The sequence below is a fragment of the Bombina bombina genome, chromosome 7, assembly GCF_027579735.1.
Source record: "Bombina bombina isolate aBomBom1 chromosome 7, aBomBom1.pri, whole genome shotgun sequence".
Classification (NCBI taxonomy): domain Eukaryota; kingdom Metazoa; phylum Chordata; class Amphibia; order Anura; family Bombinatoridae; genus Bombina; species Bombina bombina.
The window spans coordinates 354,488,409-354,504,087 of record NC_069505.1 but is presented as its reverse complement, the minus strand read 5'-3'; the positions used below and the strand labels follow the sequence as shown (position 1 = coordinate 354,504,087).

At 35.3% G+C, this 15,679-nt stretch overlaps 1 protein-coding gene across 1 annotated transcript in view; it reads right to left on the bottom strand.

Moving 5' to 3' along the window:
- The window catches only part of NUP210 (nucleoporin 210), a 1,597,588-nt gene that overhangs the window by 1,081,861 nt on the left and 500,048 nt on the right, over nucleotides 1–15,679 (bottom strand).

The following is a 15,679-nucleotide window of genomic DNA, read 5'->3' as shown; positions in this document are numbered from 1 at the left end:
TTATTCAGAGCACTTTCTTCGCCAACCTACTAGTTGACTAGGCAAAGAATTACTGGGAGAGTAAGGGAAGTGAGAGGGATACTTATAGCTTTGTCTGGGGTGTATTTGCCTCCTCCTGGTGGCCAGGTGTTGTATTCCCAACAATAATTAATGAATTGCGTGGACTCTCCCTGCCATTAGAAAGAAATACCCTTTTATTCCATTTCTTAGAAATAATTTCAGATACAGCATCCAGAACAGGAAATACCTCCACAGATTTTGCTGCAGGATTCAAAATTAAATCAAACTGCATAACAGATTTATCCTCCATGCACTTTTGGTCCTGAAGCCCTAAAATTTGCAAAACTTCTTTAAGCAACCTTTGTAAATGCTAAATATTAAAGGGACAGTCAAGACCCAAAATACACTTAGTGTAATCAATTACTTGCCACACGATTATTCCACACATCCTTATTCTCATTCTGTAGTCCACACTAAATCGTTTTTTTTTTGGGGGGTTTTTTTTAATAAAAAGTAAATTTGAGCCTTTTTAAAAAAAACATGGCTCCATAACGCCTCCTCCCATCGTCTTCTTCCCCAGAGCTTGTTTCAAACTCTCTTGTTCCCGCCAAACTTGATGACGAGAGTTTAACCAAACGCATGCGCATTGTGTACGTTTTTTTCTTTCACTACATAAAGAGGTCATCTTATTTAGTGCTGCACCAGTCCCACAGCTATTCCGGATGTATCCACTACTCCTTTTCATTTTGCGCCTTTGATTTGTATACTCCGGTAAGTCAAACCTATTTGAACCTTATAGAATACAAGAAACCCCCTACCTATCTCACTAGGGGCATAAACCGTTTTTCTATCAATCTATAGATTGCCTTTGCTGTCCGACCCCTAGGTTTATTCGTTAACCACCTTATTACACAGTCTCTTTCCTCAAAACATTGCTCTACCTCTAAATACAATCTCTTTTAAGAATTCAATTTTTTTTTACAGGATGTGTCACTTTAAAAGAGCAGGCAATTTTTGTAAAGTTTCAAACATTAATTATATATTAATTAATTGTATTAATAATGTCTATATATAGAGATAATATAATAATGTCTCTAAATATGTATAACATTTTATGCGTGCACACTATTACAAATCTGTGTTCTGCAGTGTCTTGCTGTCTGACCCTCCAGCTGTTTCAGTGGTGTAAGTTTAGCTCTCACATAATCTAATCAATTTTATTTCAGGTTAAAATAACAAAAAAAACTTCTCTGATTTTTTAGTAAATTCCACATTAACCTCTTTGCTAACAGAGATGTCTACAACACATTGCAACCAAGAGGTTAAATGTGAGAAGTTCTTGAAAACCGATCAAATCCACCCCTCCTTTAGGTTATAAGCATATTCTTATGTTAGAAAGCAACATGTTGGATCACACAATGTTTTTTACAACTAAAATTGCTTCCTATTACGTTATTTGTATGTGCACACTTCATCAGCAGAGACAGTGATGACTGGGTGTGTTGACTATGAGCATTGCAGATGATCTGTTTGAAAAAGTGTTACACACAGAAAACCTATGTTACTTATGAGGAAAGGAAGGGTTAGAATTACAAGGGAATGATTTTTATTTGAAGAGATGACATGAAACATTTTAGTTTCTTTCATTATCTTTATGATTAAAATATTCAGAGCATTTTAATTGTAAAACAATCCCCTTTTTAAAACCCATTTTTTTTATTTTATGCATTTAGTATGAATATTGACTTCTACACAATGTGTTTATTTTTCAGTTACCACAGATGTATCAATGGATTTATAAATGTATAATTTATGTATATTTTTGGCTTTTAAAAAATAAAAAAATAAAAAGATTCATGTGTTGGGAGAGTGTCCAATGGGATGTGTAATTACTCATTTACTAATATTCTCAAAAGGAAGTAAAACTAATTTAAAATGTAACTGCACATTAATATATTTCCAGTGATAAAAACAAGGTTGATGCATTTTAAACCACTGCAACATATCAATGTTATGATCATAGCAGGAGTTTTTTATTTCAATAAACAGTTCATTTTGCTAATTAACTTTAAAGGGACAGTCAACTCAATGTTTTTTTGATTCAATAGTTTTTATTGATTTTTTGTTTCAACACAATACGTATAACAGAAAAAAGGTAAGTTTACATTCAACATTTGAAACATTGTATAATTGTAATCTCAGAAAATTAATGATCAGAGGTATATTTATAGAAGGCTGTGATATATCCTGAGAATAAAATGGCATGAAAAACATACATTTCAAAGAGAATACAATCAATCTTTGGTTGTTGATAAGCTGTCCTATAATAGTGTCTCCTTTACTCTGGGCAGTGGGGTAGGGAGGGGGAGGGAGGGAGGAAAGGATCAGGGGGGAGGAAAAGGCAGGGTGCTAGAGGGGTATGTAGAGTTCGGAAATGAAGGTAGAATTCTAGGTTGTCTCTATTTTATGCTTTAGATTTCTCTGTCTTCTTTTAGTTTATAGAGGCCTTGTTCCCAATAAAGAACATATCATTGAAAGGTTCTCGTTTTCCCACATAATAATAATGTTGTTTTTCTAGTTTCAGTACGTGTCCTACTTCTACTACCCATTGTGTGTGTGTTGGAATATTTTGCGTCTTCCACTGTCTGGGTATCAGTTTCTTTGCGCAGGCTAACATCAATTTGAGGAGTTTCATGCGGTACAGACAGTATATTGGTAGGATCATGTTAAGCAATACAATTCTAGAGTTCAAGGTGATTTCCAAGCCTAAAATTTTATTAGTACATCTCTCTATATTTCGCCAGAATTCTGATAAGAGGGGACACCCCCACCAAATGTGGGTCATTGTCCCCAGTTCTCCACAGCGTCTCCAACAGGTTGGTGAAGCAGTGGGGTAAATATATCTAAGGCGCTGGGGTGTTAGGTACCACCGGGTGAGTATTTTATAATTCATTTCAGATATGAACAGGGAGGTTGAGACAGAGTGTGTCATTCTGAAGCTATTTCTCCACTCTTCTTCAGTGAAGTTATCTATCATCTCTGATTCCCATTTCATAATGAAAGAGGGATGTTGATCCGGGGAAGTGCGTCTTAGCAATTTATAAGTTAGCGATAAATGAGCTCTCTTGCACTCGGGGTTTATACATAGCTTCTCAAAAGTAGTCAGTGATCTAAATATATTAGCTTTAAATGCGTTCTCTGAAAGCGCGTGTCTTATTTGAAGGTATGAGTACCAGCTATGAAAAGGTGGCCCTAGTTCCTCTTGTAGTTTTGATCTATCTTTAATCCTCCCTGATTCCACTAGTAGGTAAATAGGTAGGTTGTGTAAATGTTCCTCTTTGTTCACATGGGAGAAAAAGGAGTTCTGTAAGAAAATCTGGTTATTCATTAGTGGGGAGAGAGGGGAAACAGAAGTGGATATGCCTACAAAGTGTGTTATCACGTGGTCCCACACCTCTAAGGTGGCTCTGACATAGTTATTCCGGTATGCTAGCTGAGGTCTTTGGGATTTGGGCAGCCACGCCACGTCTCTCATGGATCTGATCTCCAGGAGAGAGCTTTCAATTTGTGTCCATAGGGCAGAGTCAGCGGAATGGGACCACGAGATCACTCGGGATAAGTGGACAGCCCTATAGTAGTTTAGGAGATTTGGGACGTTGAGCCCACCATCTTCTTTATGCATATATAGTGTTTGTTGGGCAACTCTGGGTTTTTTGTAGGACCATATGAATGAGTTGATCATATTTTGTTGGGTTTTTAGGAATGAGACCGGCAGGGCCATCGGCAGCGTCTGGAATAAAAATAGGTATTTTGGTATTATCATCATTTTCACAGTGTTAATTCTACCCATCCACGATAGATGACCCTGTCTGTGCCATCCCTCTAGCAGGGCACTCACTGATTTTTGGAGGCCTAGATAATTAATACTAAATAAATCTTGGTGATTGTGTGGGATCAATAGGCCCAGGTATTTAAGTTTGTCAACAATTTGGAACGATGTTTGCTGGGTTACAAAGTCTATATCACTTTTAGGGGAGTTTAATAGCATAATTCCCGACTTCTCCATATTAATGGAGAAGTTAGAGACCTGTCCATATTCTTTTAAGGTTTGTAATAAGGCGGGTAAAGTGGTAGAAGGGGATCGTAAGGTAAAAATCACATCATCTGCAAATAGCAAACATTTTTGATTAATTTGGTTAAATGGTAGGCCTAATATATCTTTGTTATCTCTGATCTTAATAGCCAAGATCTCTATAGTTAGAGCAAACAATAGCGGGGATAGTGGGCACCCTTGGCGGGTTCCGTTGGTAATTGGAAAGGAGTGGGATATAGTTCCGTTTACTCGTACTCTGGCTTGTGGGGTAGAGTATAACGCTTGTATTCTATCGATAAAGGTTTTAGAGAAGCCAAACTTCGACAGGGCCCCCCACATGAATTGCCAGCTGACCCTGTCGAAGGCTTTTTCAGCGTCAGTTGATAAGAGCGCCAAGGGGGTTTTGTTATCATGCGATGCTTGTAGGGAATGCAGGACTCGGATTGTATTATCTTTAGCCTCTCTACCCTTAACAAATCCCACTTGATCTGGGTGTATAATTTTTGGTAGGATCATATTAAGGCGATTAGCCAAAATTTTTGCGTAAATCTTTATATCTATATTTAAAAGAGATATGGGTCTATAATTACCCGCCAGGGTGCCCACCTTGTCCGCCTTTGGAATTACAGTGATTGTAGCTTCTAGTAGGGAGTTAGAAAAAGCTTCTCCTTTGTCTATAGATGTAAATAGTGCATGCAGGGGTGGGCTCATTTGTAATCGGAATAGTTGGTAAAATTTAGCCGTTAACCCATCCGGTCCAGGGGATTTTCCATTAGGGAATGCATTGATGGCATTAAGAATTTCTTGGGTGGTAATAGGGGCGTCTAGGGCATGACTATCATCCTCTGTTATGCTAGGGGTCTCTAAAGTGGCAAGATAGCTCGTTATACTATTGCTAGAATCTTGGGTTATGTTGGGGTTAATGTTATAAAGTTTAGTGTAGTAGGATACAAATGTTTCGGCAATTTCTTCATGTTTGTTTACCATCCTGCCAGAGGGGTGTGAAATAGATCTAATGAATGAATTATATTTTTGCTTTTTAAGTGATCTTGCCAGGAGCCTCCCGGCTTTATTGCTTTCTGCAAAGAATTTGGCTTTAGTAGTTAAGGCCCTAAGGTGGGCTTGTTGTGTTAAAAATCTATTTAGGCTTTCTCTGGCTGAGACGAGATCTGCTAGTTTTTGGGTTGAGGTCGGGTCAGTTTTATGTAACCTGTCAGCGGTGGTTAAAGTGTCAGTCAGAGATGTTACTTGGGCCTTCTTCATCTTGCGCATTTTAGCTGTATGTTTTATTAAGAAACCCCTAATATAACATTTGTACGTTTCCCAGTTGTTTCTTGCAGATGTGTCTGCAGGTTTATTATTAAGAAAAAATTTGTCAGTCGCTTCTGTTAGTTTTTCCAGCGTTTCCTGATTCGTCAGGATGGTTTCATCTAGTCTCCAGTTAAAAGTGTTTATCGGTTTAGTAGACCACTGGAAAGTAGATAGAACCATGCTATGGTCAGACCATGGGGTATGTGATATCCTAGACTGTATCAGGTTAGTTAAAAGTGTCTGGCTACATAGAATGTAGTCCAGTCTAGAGTAAGAATGTTGTGGGTGGGAAAAGAATGTGTAGTCTCTTTGTGTGGGGTGGGCTATTCTCCAGGTATCGAACAGGGAAATTGAGCATAAGGCCGTATAATTGGCTTTTAGAATTTTGTTACAGAGATATGACTTCCCTGTGGAGTTATCTAGAGAAGGGTGCATAGTGAAGTTGAGGTCACCTCCTAAGATGATGGGACCTTTTGAAACATCTAGAATGGTATTTATGACCGATTTATAGAACCTGGGTGTGGGTCTATTTGGGGCATAAACATTGACCAAGGTGATTAAGGCACCGTAGCACAAACCTACTAAAATTAACAGTCTCCCATCTTTGTCTGAGTGTTTTTGCATTAATTCAAAGGGAACATTGCGCTTGATTGATATGCATACTCCATTTTTTCTACTTAACCCTGAGCTAAAGAAATGCTTGTCAAAGTAGCGTGTAGCTAGGCGGGGTTCATTTCGTCTCTTAAAGTGTGTTTCCTGGAACATGGCTACCTCAATGCCCTTCTTATAAAAGTCAAAGTATGCTATAGAGCGTTTTTCAGCAGATAGGAATCCTTTTACATTTTGGCTTGCTATAGTCACAGTGTTCATCGTTACTGTGTGGGATCTATAGGCGAGGTGTATGAATATAGGAGTTGATGCTCAGTATTTACCTATAGCAGATATGAGGAGGATGAGGGGAAAAGGAGGGGAAAAAGGAGGGAACTTGGAGAGGAGAGTAATGTCTAAGTAGGTTATAAGTAGAGGATAACTCAATGTTTTTTTATTTATTTATTTACATCCTGACCAATAGCTCTATCACTGTGTCAAATTGTTATCAATCAAATGTTTGTTTGAGCTGTAGTGATTCCATGCCTGTTTTATACACTTGTAATGCACAAGATTATTCAAATATTTGCAGTCTATATTCATGTTTTAATAGAGTTTGTGCAGAAGGAAGAGAAAAGTCTATGCGCTGGAAATAGATTAAACTCCACATAAAAAACAGGTAATCCCAAAAAACCTGAATAGTTACTATACGAAAAAAGGGGGTCATATATGTGTGCGCCTATGTAACAAATACTGGCTTTAAGATCTATAGAAATGGCAATATATTTAGCAGCAATCTGTAGCTGTATTTGATAAAGAAAATAACCAGTTAAAAATATCCAATTAAAAATATGCTAAAAATAACCAACACTGATATAAGTTGGTTTAAAACGACAATGTATTACCATAAAAACAGGGTATAACAATTAGTAATATGTGTCTGACTATATTGGTACCAATCTCTATAAAAACAATCTTATGTGTATTTAAGAGCCTATATTTTAAAATGTCCTGTACATCCTTAAAAGTGTACATAAATGTTAGTTGCTGCTATGAATCGCAGGTGTAAATCGTTTTTATACAATACAAATGTTTAACTGGGTATAGTATATTGTATATATATATATATAGTTGTGCAAATTCAGATTTAAAATCAGTTTTGCGTTATTTGTGTTTATCCTTATTACTGGTTTTCAGGATCTTGTAGACACGTTAAATTTGCAGAGTCTCGGAATAAGCTGAATTATTTGAATTAGCTGAATTATTAGTGCTAATGTTGTTTTTAGCATACATGTGCTACAGTCTTTAACTTGTTTATACCTCCTTTTGTACCTGGTAGTTCTTCTTAAGTGCTGGTTCGCCTTTCTTCTTATCCGAATAGTAAGTTGTTTCCCTTGTACGAGGTCCAGCAAGTGTTCCTTGGACGTCAAAATTAGCCCGTGTTCTGTTCTGGACACGCCCACTAAATGCGGGGATGGCGTACGTACTTCGGGTAGTTCCAGATGGTTCCAATGGTTCAAAGATAAGCAGTCTGTTATCGGCAACACATTTCAGCTCAAAAGAGCCTTTGTCAAGCTATAACAGACCTGCTCCTGATGTCTCCTTAAATGCCTTTTTAAGGATCGTAAATTGATGGCATCAATCAGCTGTTTTCAAATGATTTATATCCGCTCTTATCGATGTGTCATAAAGTCCGGCTGGCAACATATATAATATATGTATTCTCAGTACTGCTAGATTTTCCAACTATTATGGTTATTTTTTATTTGTTTCCAAATAAATTCATACATCATTATCACAGGCTATGCTCTTTGATATCGTTTTGTTAAAGAGTATTTTGCTAAAGAGTATTCACATATAAAATGAAGAGGCAATTGTGTATAAAACCAACAACATCAGTGGTTATTTCATAACATTTTATAGAAAAGATTTGTCGCAGAAATCAAATTAATAAAAACAGTAAAACATTAAAATAGAGGTTGTTAAAAAAGTTAAAAAAAAAAGTTAATAAAAAAGATAATAAAAAAGATTTTGGGGGCCATAAATAATTCAGTATAGATTACATTGTAGGAGTTAATTTATTCTGAAAAGTAGGAGATCTATATATATGAAGTATTAGGACACTGCACTTATAAAGTTTGGTTTAAATTCATAGAAAATAACTAGGGTTATTTATAAAAAAATTCATTCAAAAAGAGTTATTTAAAAAAAAAAAAAAAAAAATGTATTTAAAAAAACTACCTAATTCTATTTCTAAATTTAAACCTTGTGGGTGTAATGTGTCTAAATTGTAAATCCATTTACTTTCTAACTGTAATAATCTTTTGTTAGTATCACCCCCTCCTTTTTGTTTTGGCAGTTTAGCTATGCCCATATAGTTAAAAATCTTTAAATTACCTTAATTACAATGTTTAAAATGTTTTGGGACCGGTAGGTCTTTGTTCCTATCTGGGTCCATGTTTTCTATGGACAAAATGTGTTAGCGAATTCTCTCACGTAGGGGTCTTTCTGATTCACCCACATACTGCATCCCACATTTGCATTGGATCATATATATAATATTCCTATCTGTACATCTGATGCAGTCATGGATCTTAAATTCTTTATTATTTACAATAACAGACTTGCTTTTTCTAGAGTGTTTTTTCTAGAATGTCTGCAGGATTTACATATTAGACATGGGAAGAAGCCTTTAATTTCCATTCCTATCAAATCTTTGTCTGTTCTTTTCTGTTTTTTTCATAACAGTAGGTGAAAGTAGGTTTTTTAAATTACAGGTGGCCCTCGGTTTACAACGGTTCAATTTGCACCGTTTCAGAATAACAACCTTTTTTCAGTCATGTGACTGCTATTGAAAAGCATTGAGAAGCAGTGCACTGATTAAAATAGCCAGTAGGTGGAGCTGTCCACGTGTGTTGCAGCAAAGATATGCAAGCCAAGCAAGCTGAAATTAATCAGTTTAACCAGACCTGAGCTATCGAGCAGATTTCAAAGAAACAAGATCTTCCTGTCTATAAATCAGTTCAGATTGGAATGCATAGAAAGAACTGTTTGCAGAAAAATACAAGTAAAAATAAAGTGTGTGATTATTTTATTAGGTTTATAATGCTGCTTATCAAATGTTTTTGTTCATTTAACTTAGTTTAATTATATATTCTGTTCAGCATTTAAAGTCTTCATTTCAAAGCTTTAAAAATAATGTATTAGGTGTTACTTATGACAATTTTGAGAGGGGCCTGGAACCTAACTCCCTCACTTCCCATTGACTTACATTATAAACTGGGTTTCAATTTACAACGGTTTCAATTTACAACCATTCCTTCTGGAACCTAACCCCAGCGTAAACTGAGGGCTACCTGTATTCGCCTTTCTATATACAAAATGGGGTTTATCAGCAATCAGTGATCCTATTATTTTGTCTTGCTTTAACATGTGCCAATGTTTTCTCACTATTTTTTCGGTCATTCTATAATTGATATTGTAATTAGTTATAAATGGTATGTTGATTTAATTGGTTTTTGTACTCTCTCTTTCTTTAGGTTTTTTTAGTTAGTAAGGATTTTCTATCCATCTTACCGACTTCTTGTCTGATATCCTCCACAAATTTGTCATTATACCCTCTCTCTATAAATTTTGATTTTAGGTTTTGTGACTGAATGGAGTAGTCATCAGCTTTATTGGAATTTTTCATAACCCTCATTAGTTGGCCCTTGGGGATGTTGTTTTTCCAAGTTTGGTGATGGCAGCTAGTTGAGTGTATAAAGTTATTGCTGTCTACCGGTTTAAAATAGGTCCTTCTGTTTATTATACCCTCTTCAATGTAGATTTCCAGATCTAAAAAAATTAGTCTGTTGTTGCTTATTTCTTTTGTGAATCTAATGTTATAGTTATTCTTGTTCAGACTTTCAAATACTCCTTCAAAAGATTCTGGTGTCCCTCTCCAAATAATAAGTGCATTGTCTATATATCTTTTATATAGGACTAGGTTTGCACCCAGCTCTTGCGTGGTTAAAAATTGTTGTTCCTATAAACCCACAGAGATTTGCATAGCTGGGTGCAAACCTAGTTCCCATAGCGGTCCCACAAGTTTGTGTATAAAAGGAATCTTTGAAAAGAAAGTAGTTATGACTTAGTATGAAATTTATACTTTCGAGAATAAAGTTTCTCTGTTCACTCTTAATAGTGGTGAACTGCTTCTATTCCTTGTGTGTGTGTTTAATAATCATGTATAGTGATGTTATGCCGCAGCTTACTAGCCACATGTCATCAGCCCATGTTATAATTTCTAGTAATCGTATAACCTCTGTAGAGTCTTTGAGGTAGGATTCTAATGCTACTACGTACTTTTGTAGGTATCTGTCAACATACTGAGAGAGGTTGGCCGTTATTGATTCTATACCTGATACTATTGGTCTTCCCGGTGGATCCGTTAAGGATTTGTGAATTTTTGGTAGTATGTAAAAAAAAACTGGAATTCTAGGTATCTTTTTAAATAGGAAATCAAATTATTTTTCATTAATCACTCCTAATTGTTTGTTTTTATCTAAAAGTATTTTTAATTCCCAAGTGAAAAAGGTGGAAGGGTTAATTTTACTTTTCTTATATCTATTAGTATCTGTAAGAAGGTCTTCACAAATTTTTGTATAGTGTGTTCTATCCAGAATGACAATCCCACCGCCTTTGTCCGCATTTTTAAAAACAATCTCATAATTATTTTCCAATTCTTTTATGAGATTTTCTTGTTTCTTAGATAAATTAAATTTTAAATTTTTTGTTTTCTTTTCGGATATATTTTTTATATCATTCATTATTAATGTTTCAAAAGTTTCGATTATTGGGCCTTTTTCATGTTTAGAATAAAAGGTAGATTGATTTTGTCAGACCTGAATGAATAAACCCGTTTGTATCTATGAAAGAGCTTATAGATTGTTGTATTTCGCGTTCTAGTGCTGTTTTAGTAAAATATATTTTTAGTGTTCGTGATCTAATACATTTATTGGCATCTATATAAGTGTTAAATTTATTTATCCTTGTTGTGTGGGCAAATGAGAGACCTTTTAGTAAAATACCTTTTTCTTCTTCTTTTAGTGTATATTTACTTAAATTGTAAATGCCATTTTCTTTATTAGTACCATCTATCTTTTTTCGCTTTTCTATTGGTTTTGTATAGACCTCTCCCCCATTTTCCTCATTTTCTTTGGCCTTGTCTCTGGTCTCTTTGTTCTAATATTGGTTGTCTGTTGGTGTAGGGGCCTCTCTCTAAAAAATGATGGTCTGTTGATGTAGATGGGTTTGGTTGGTGTTGTACAGTTCTTCCTTCATTTGAGTATTGTTGTTTCTGTGTTCTATATCCATAGTTATGTGACCTATAATTATCTCTTTCTAAAAGAGCAAATCTTTACTAGAGTTTGTACAATATTTCCCAAGCCTATCTCTAGTTCCATTACACAACCATACAGCATAACATAGCAGACAGAACCCAAAGTACCCTGTCTGAGCAAGAGAGAGAGAGAGAGAAAACATAAGGTGACCGCGTTAGGTCTGCACTGAATTGCTCACTAGCCTTTCTTGCCCTCGTCCTTTTTGTGTCCCAGCCCTGCACATCTAGACTCTACCAGTGTACAGGGGACACTTTTGTGTTGGCTGCCCTTACCTTCTTTCTTTTTTTCTTGCAGCATGGTACCTTCCCAGTCCTACAGAAAGCCCTGAGCACCTTGTACAGATTTGTGTGCAGTGCCTGTGAAGCATAATTTCCAGCAGGAAACATTTATGTGATTTGTAGTTCCCATGTTAAATTTAAACTGCAGTGCTCACTGCTTTTGAGAAAATAAGGCACATCTTGTTTTAGAGGTAACATGGTGGTATTACTTTTAGGGCTGAATCACAGCTCACAATTACAGGCGCCAGGTCCATTGTTTATGTCTCTATACATGTTAACCTTACTCTGTGTGTGTTTGTGTATGTATATATATATATATATATATATATATATATATATATGTGTGTGTGTGTGTGTGTGTGTGTGTGTTTACTGTCCCTGTTACAAAATTGTTGTAATTGCTATTTTTAATTTTACATTGTGCTAAACACTTGGCATTGCTGGCTGCATATGCAGTGGCTGGCTTTAGCTGCTTGGTTATGTTGCATGATATTATGTATAACTTTTGTTTGGACTAACAATTTTCTTTTAAACTGTATTTTATTTTTTATATTTTTTGAACGGGTGGATCATTGCCAACTAACTATCTCTATATGTATGTATAACTATCTATCTAAATGTATAACTATCTATCTAAACGTATAAATATCTATCTATATGTATATCTACACATATACTAAAAAGTTTGCGAATAAAATAGATTAAATAAATGAAATTGGTTATAATTGTAGAATAAATACATTAGAACAATGTAGACTTTGTAATTGTAATCTGTTTAAGCATTCATTATCATAACATACGCCTATATTATGAGTTTTGCGCTAAACAAGGTGCGAAACTAATGACAAAAAAGTTGCGTTATTTCACTCTCCATAGCGCTGCCATTACGAGTTACTGAAAACCTCCTTGTGCTGTGCGATATGGTGGCGTTAAGCTTCATAACGCACAAAAGTCAAGGGCTGAGTTTACGTGCTCGTGCAAGCTTTCCCCCATAGACATCAATGGGGAGAGAGTGTTAGGAAAAAAAAACACCTGAAGTGCAGAATGAATAATCTCCGTATCGCAACCTCATTGATGTCAATGGGGAATGTGGTGACATAGCTTACTGACCTAGCTGTTATTAAAATCCCTTCCCCCAGATAAACCTTTCTCTCTGAACTAAAGACACTCCCAATAGCCTTTGACTGGCATTTGATAAACCACTCCCTATTGAATTGGTGTATAAAAAACTGGAACACTCTCTATCTTTCTCTCCCTTCTTATCTTGTGCATGCTGAAAAGATGGCTGATGGTGGACACACTGAAGAATGTGGCTAAGTATATTCCTATGATTATTTTAGCAGTGTTGGATAAACTGGGGTTATTGTAGTAAAGTTGCCCTGTCTTAAATTTTGGACTGTTTTGCTGTAAAATAGATGTGTATATATACCTGTAAATATTTCTCTTATTATTAACATATATTGATTCCAAATAAACTGTTTGGAAACAATGGAGACCCTCTCAGAGTTTATGTGACAACTTACTTGTATTGGTTTAGTGGTTTTAGCATAGAGATTACTAAATTAGAATTATATTTAGTATAAAGTAAAAATATTTAACAATTAATTAATAACCACATTTTGGTGGCCATGAAGTTGTAGACAAATCCATATGCCAATTGATTTTGCAGGAATTAAAAAATATGTTGATTTAATTTTAGAATATTGCAGGATATATATATATTTTTTTAAACGTTTTTCTGAAGAAAATGCATGGTTTGGAAAACCTGTATTTCAGGTGGAATTGTCTGTATAAATTTGCATTTTCATAGAGTTACAAGGGGGGAGGGCCTCAGTCAAAAGGAAATTTCTCATTTTAGAGCAAATAATACAATTGTGTGTTACTCCAAAATGTTTAAATTTAACTGCAGTAAAAGGTAGATTTGGTGTTTTATAGCAAAGTTTTTGTATTTAGTGCTGTATTTAGAGACATGATATTTAGTTGTTGTATTGGTCCCATCTAAATGTTTGTTTGTTTTTTACAAACAAAAGCTTTACAGTACTTTGTTTTCTTACAAAGAAGATGGTTGTTTGCTGAGTGGACCAGCATTTAATAGCTGCCATAGTAAGGTTAAAGTGATTGACTTCTGCTCCTTTATAAATGTAATATAATGTCCATTTTATAAAGATTGTAATTTTCTTGCACTTTTTATTTATTTATTTTTTACAAAGGATTCATTTCTTTTTTTAGGACTACAAATATGTTTTTGTTTGTTTGCTTTTAAATGCTTGATTTCTGCTCCTTATATACAAAGTTATCTCCTTTACAGAAAGTCTAAGTTGCTTAACTTCTGTTTAGTCTGGTGTTTCATTGCCCTATAGATATGATAATTCCTTGCATTTGGGGCAGGTAAAATAGTCTGGCAAACTATGCTGTGAGAGACACACTATTCTAAGTCTGTTCCCCAGATTTAAAATAAAGAATATTGAGCAGTGGTTAGGAAAACTAAATTTAACTATATTACAGCCTCTGCTGGAATGCTGACCTGCTTATAAACAGATCTAATTACTACCTCTTCTAGGTGGCTTAACTGCTATGTCCTTTGTTGTGTAAAATTAGCATCTCAATGGTATCTTGTACATCCTGTGTTAACTACGCTGTGAGAGACACACTATTCAGAGTCTGTTCTAGTATTTATATATATATATATATATATATATATATATATATATATATTTTAGTTCTAACGGCTATCTGTTAAAAATGTAAAAAAATATATTTCACAGGAAATCTGTGATTATTTTAACAATTATATTCATAAATGCAATGGTCCATTCCTCATCCCAGAAGCTAAGAACCAAAAATGTGACAGTGTTTTAGAGCTTCTAACACAGGTAGTATCTATTAAAAATATTAATAATAATAAAAGAAAATGTATGATAGCGCAGGCAGTGATTTCAACAATAAGGGGACTAACAAACATTATTGGAGACCTGACAGAGCAAAATAAAGACCTTAAATTAAAGTTAGATAACACACAGACTGACAGAGATTGTATTAAGCTTTCTGCTCTAACTAACACCATACAGATCAGTAAATTACAACATCAATTAAAATTAACAGAACACAGCAGAAACGAATACTCAAATAAAATTGCTGAGTTACAAATGAAAATAAAACAAGAAGAAAAAATAATTAGTGATATTTCTGGAAATAATGCAGATAGTGATCACTTACTGCCACAAAGGAAAGAGCCAAAACAAGTAATAAAACAAGATAAAATGCAGGTGGGCCCCACTAAAAACCCAAGTTCTGTTCCAATTGCCCCTGTCATAATATCTGAGAACTTTAACACCCTGAAAGCTCCTACAGGTTTTTCAAGTCAAACTAGGCCAATGACTGTAGCAGATAAATAAATTTTTCAGAAATAGTGGGGCACAATCCCCACAAACAGCTTTAATAACTTTTCGCACTGATTTCACAAGGGATCTGAAAAAGCCATAAAATTAGGTATGACATGCAGGAATGGACAGAATTGCTTCAAGATGCCATGGGCCCCTATGCCCACAGGTTATTAGGATTCACCTCAAGCATATCTGATCAGGCTGGGAGAATAGTTAAACCCTTTTCAATTTTACTAGTCTAGAAAAAGAGATTAGTGAAATTACCATGAGACCTATAGATGGGCCATTTGAAGTAGCAAAAAGAGTTTTATTCTGGTGTGTGCTGCCCCAGCCACAGACCCAAATGGTCTGGGGGTCACCAGCTCACATACAGAGGGTACTTGAAACTCTCAATAGAAAATGTCAGGAGTTTGTAAAGCTGTATTATCCAAACTCCACAAACTTAGATATGGTGCTCACTGGAGCTGAGAAGTGGTGGAATTATCACCCATACATCATTAAGGCAATTTCTGCAGTGAAGCAGTCACTGGAGAACAATCTGAATATTCACAGGCAGGAATCAGAGAGGGGTAACAGGAGACATGTTTGGGGATATCAGAATAGTAGAGCATCAAATACAGGAAACTAGAGAGACAGGAATTTAAA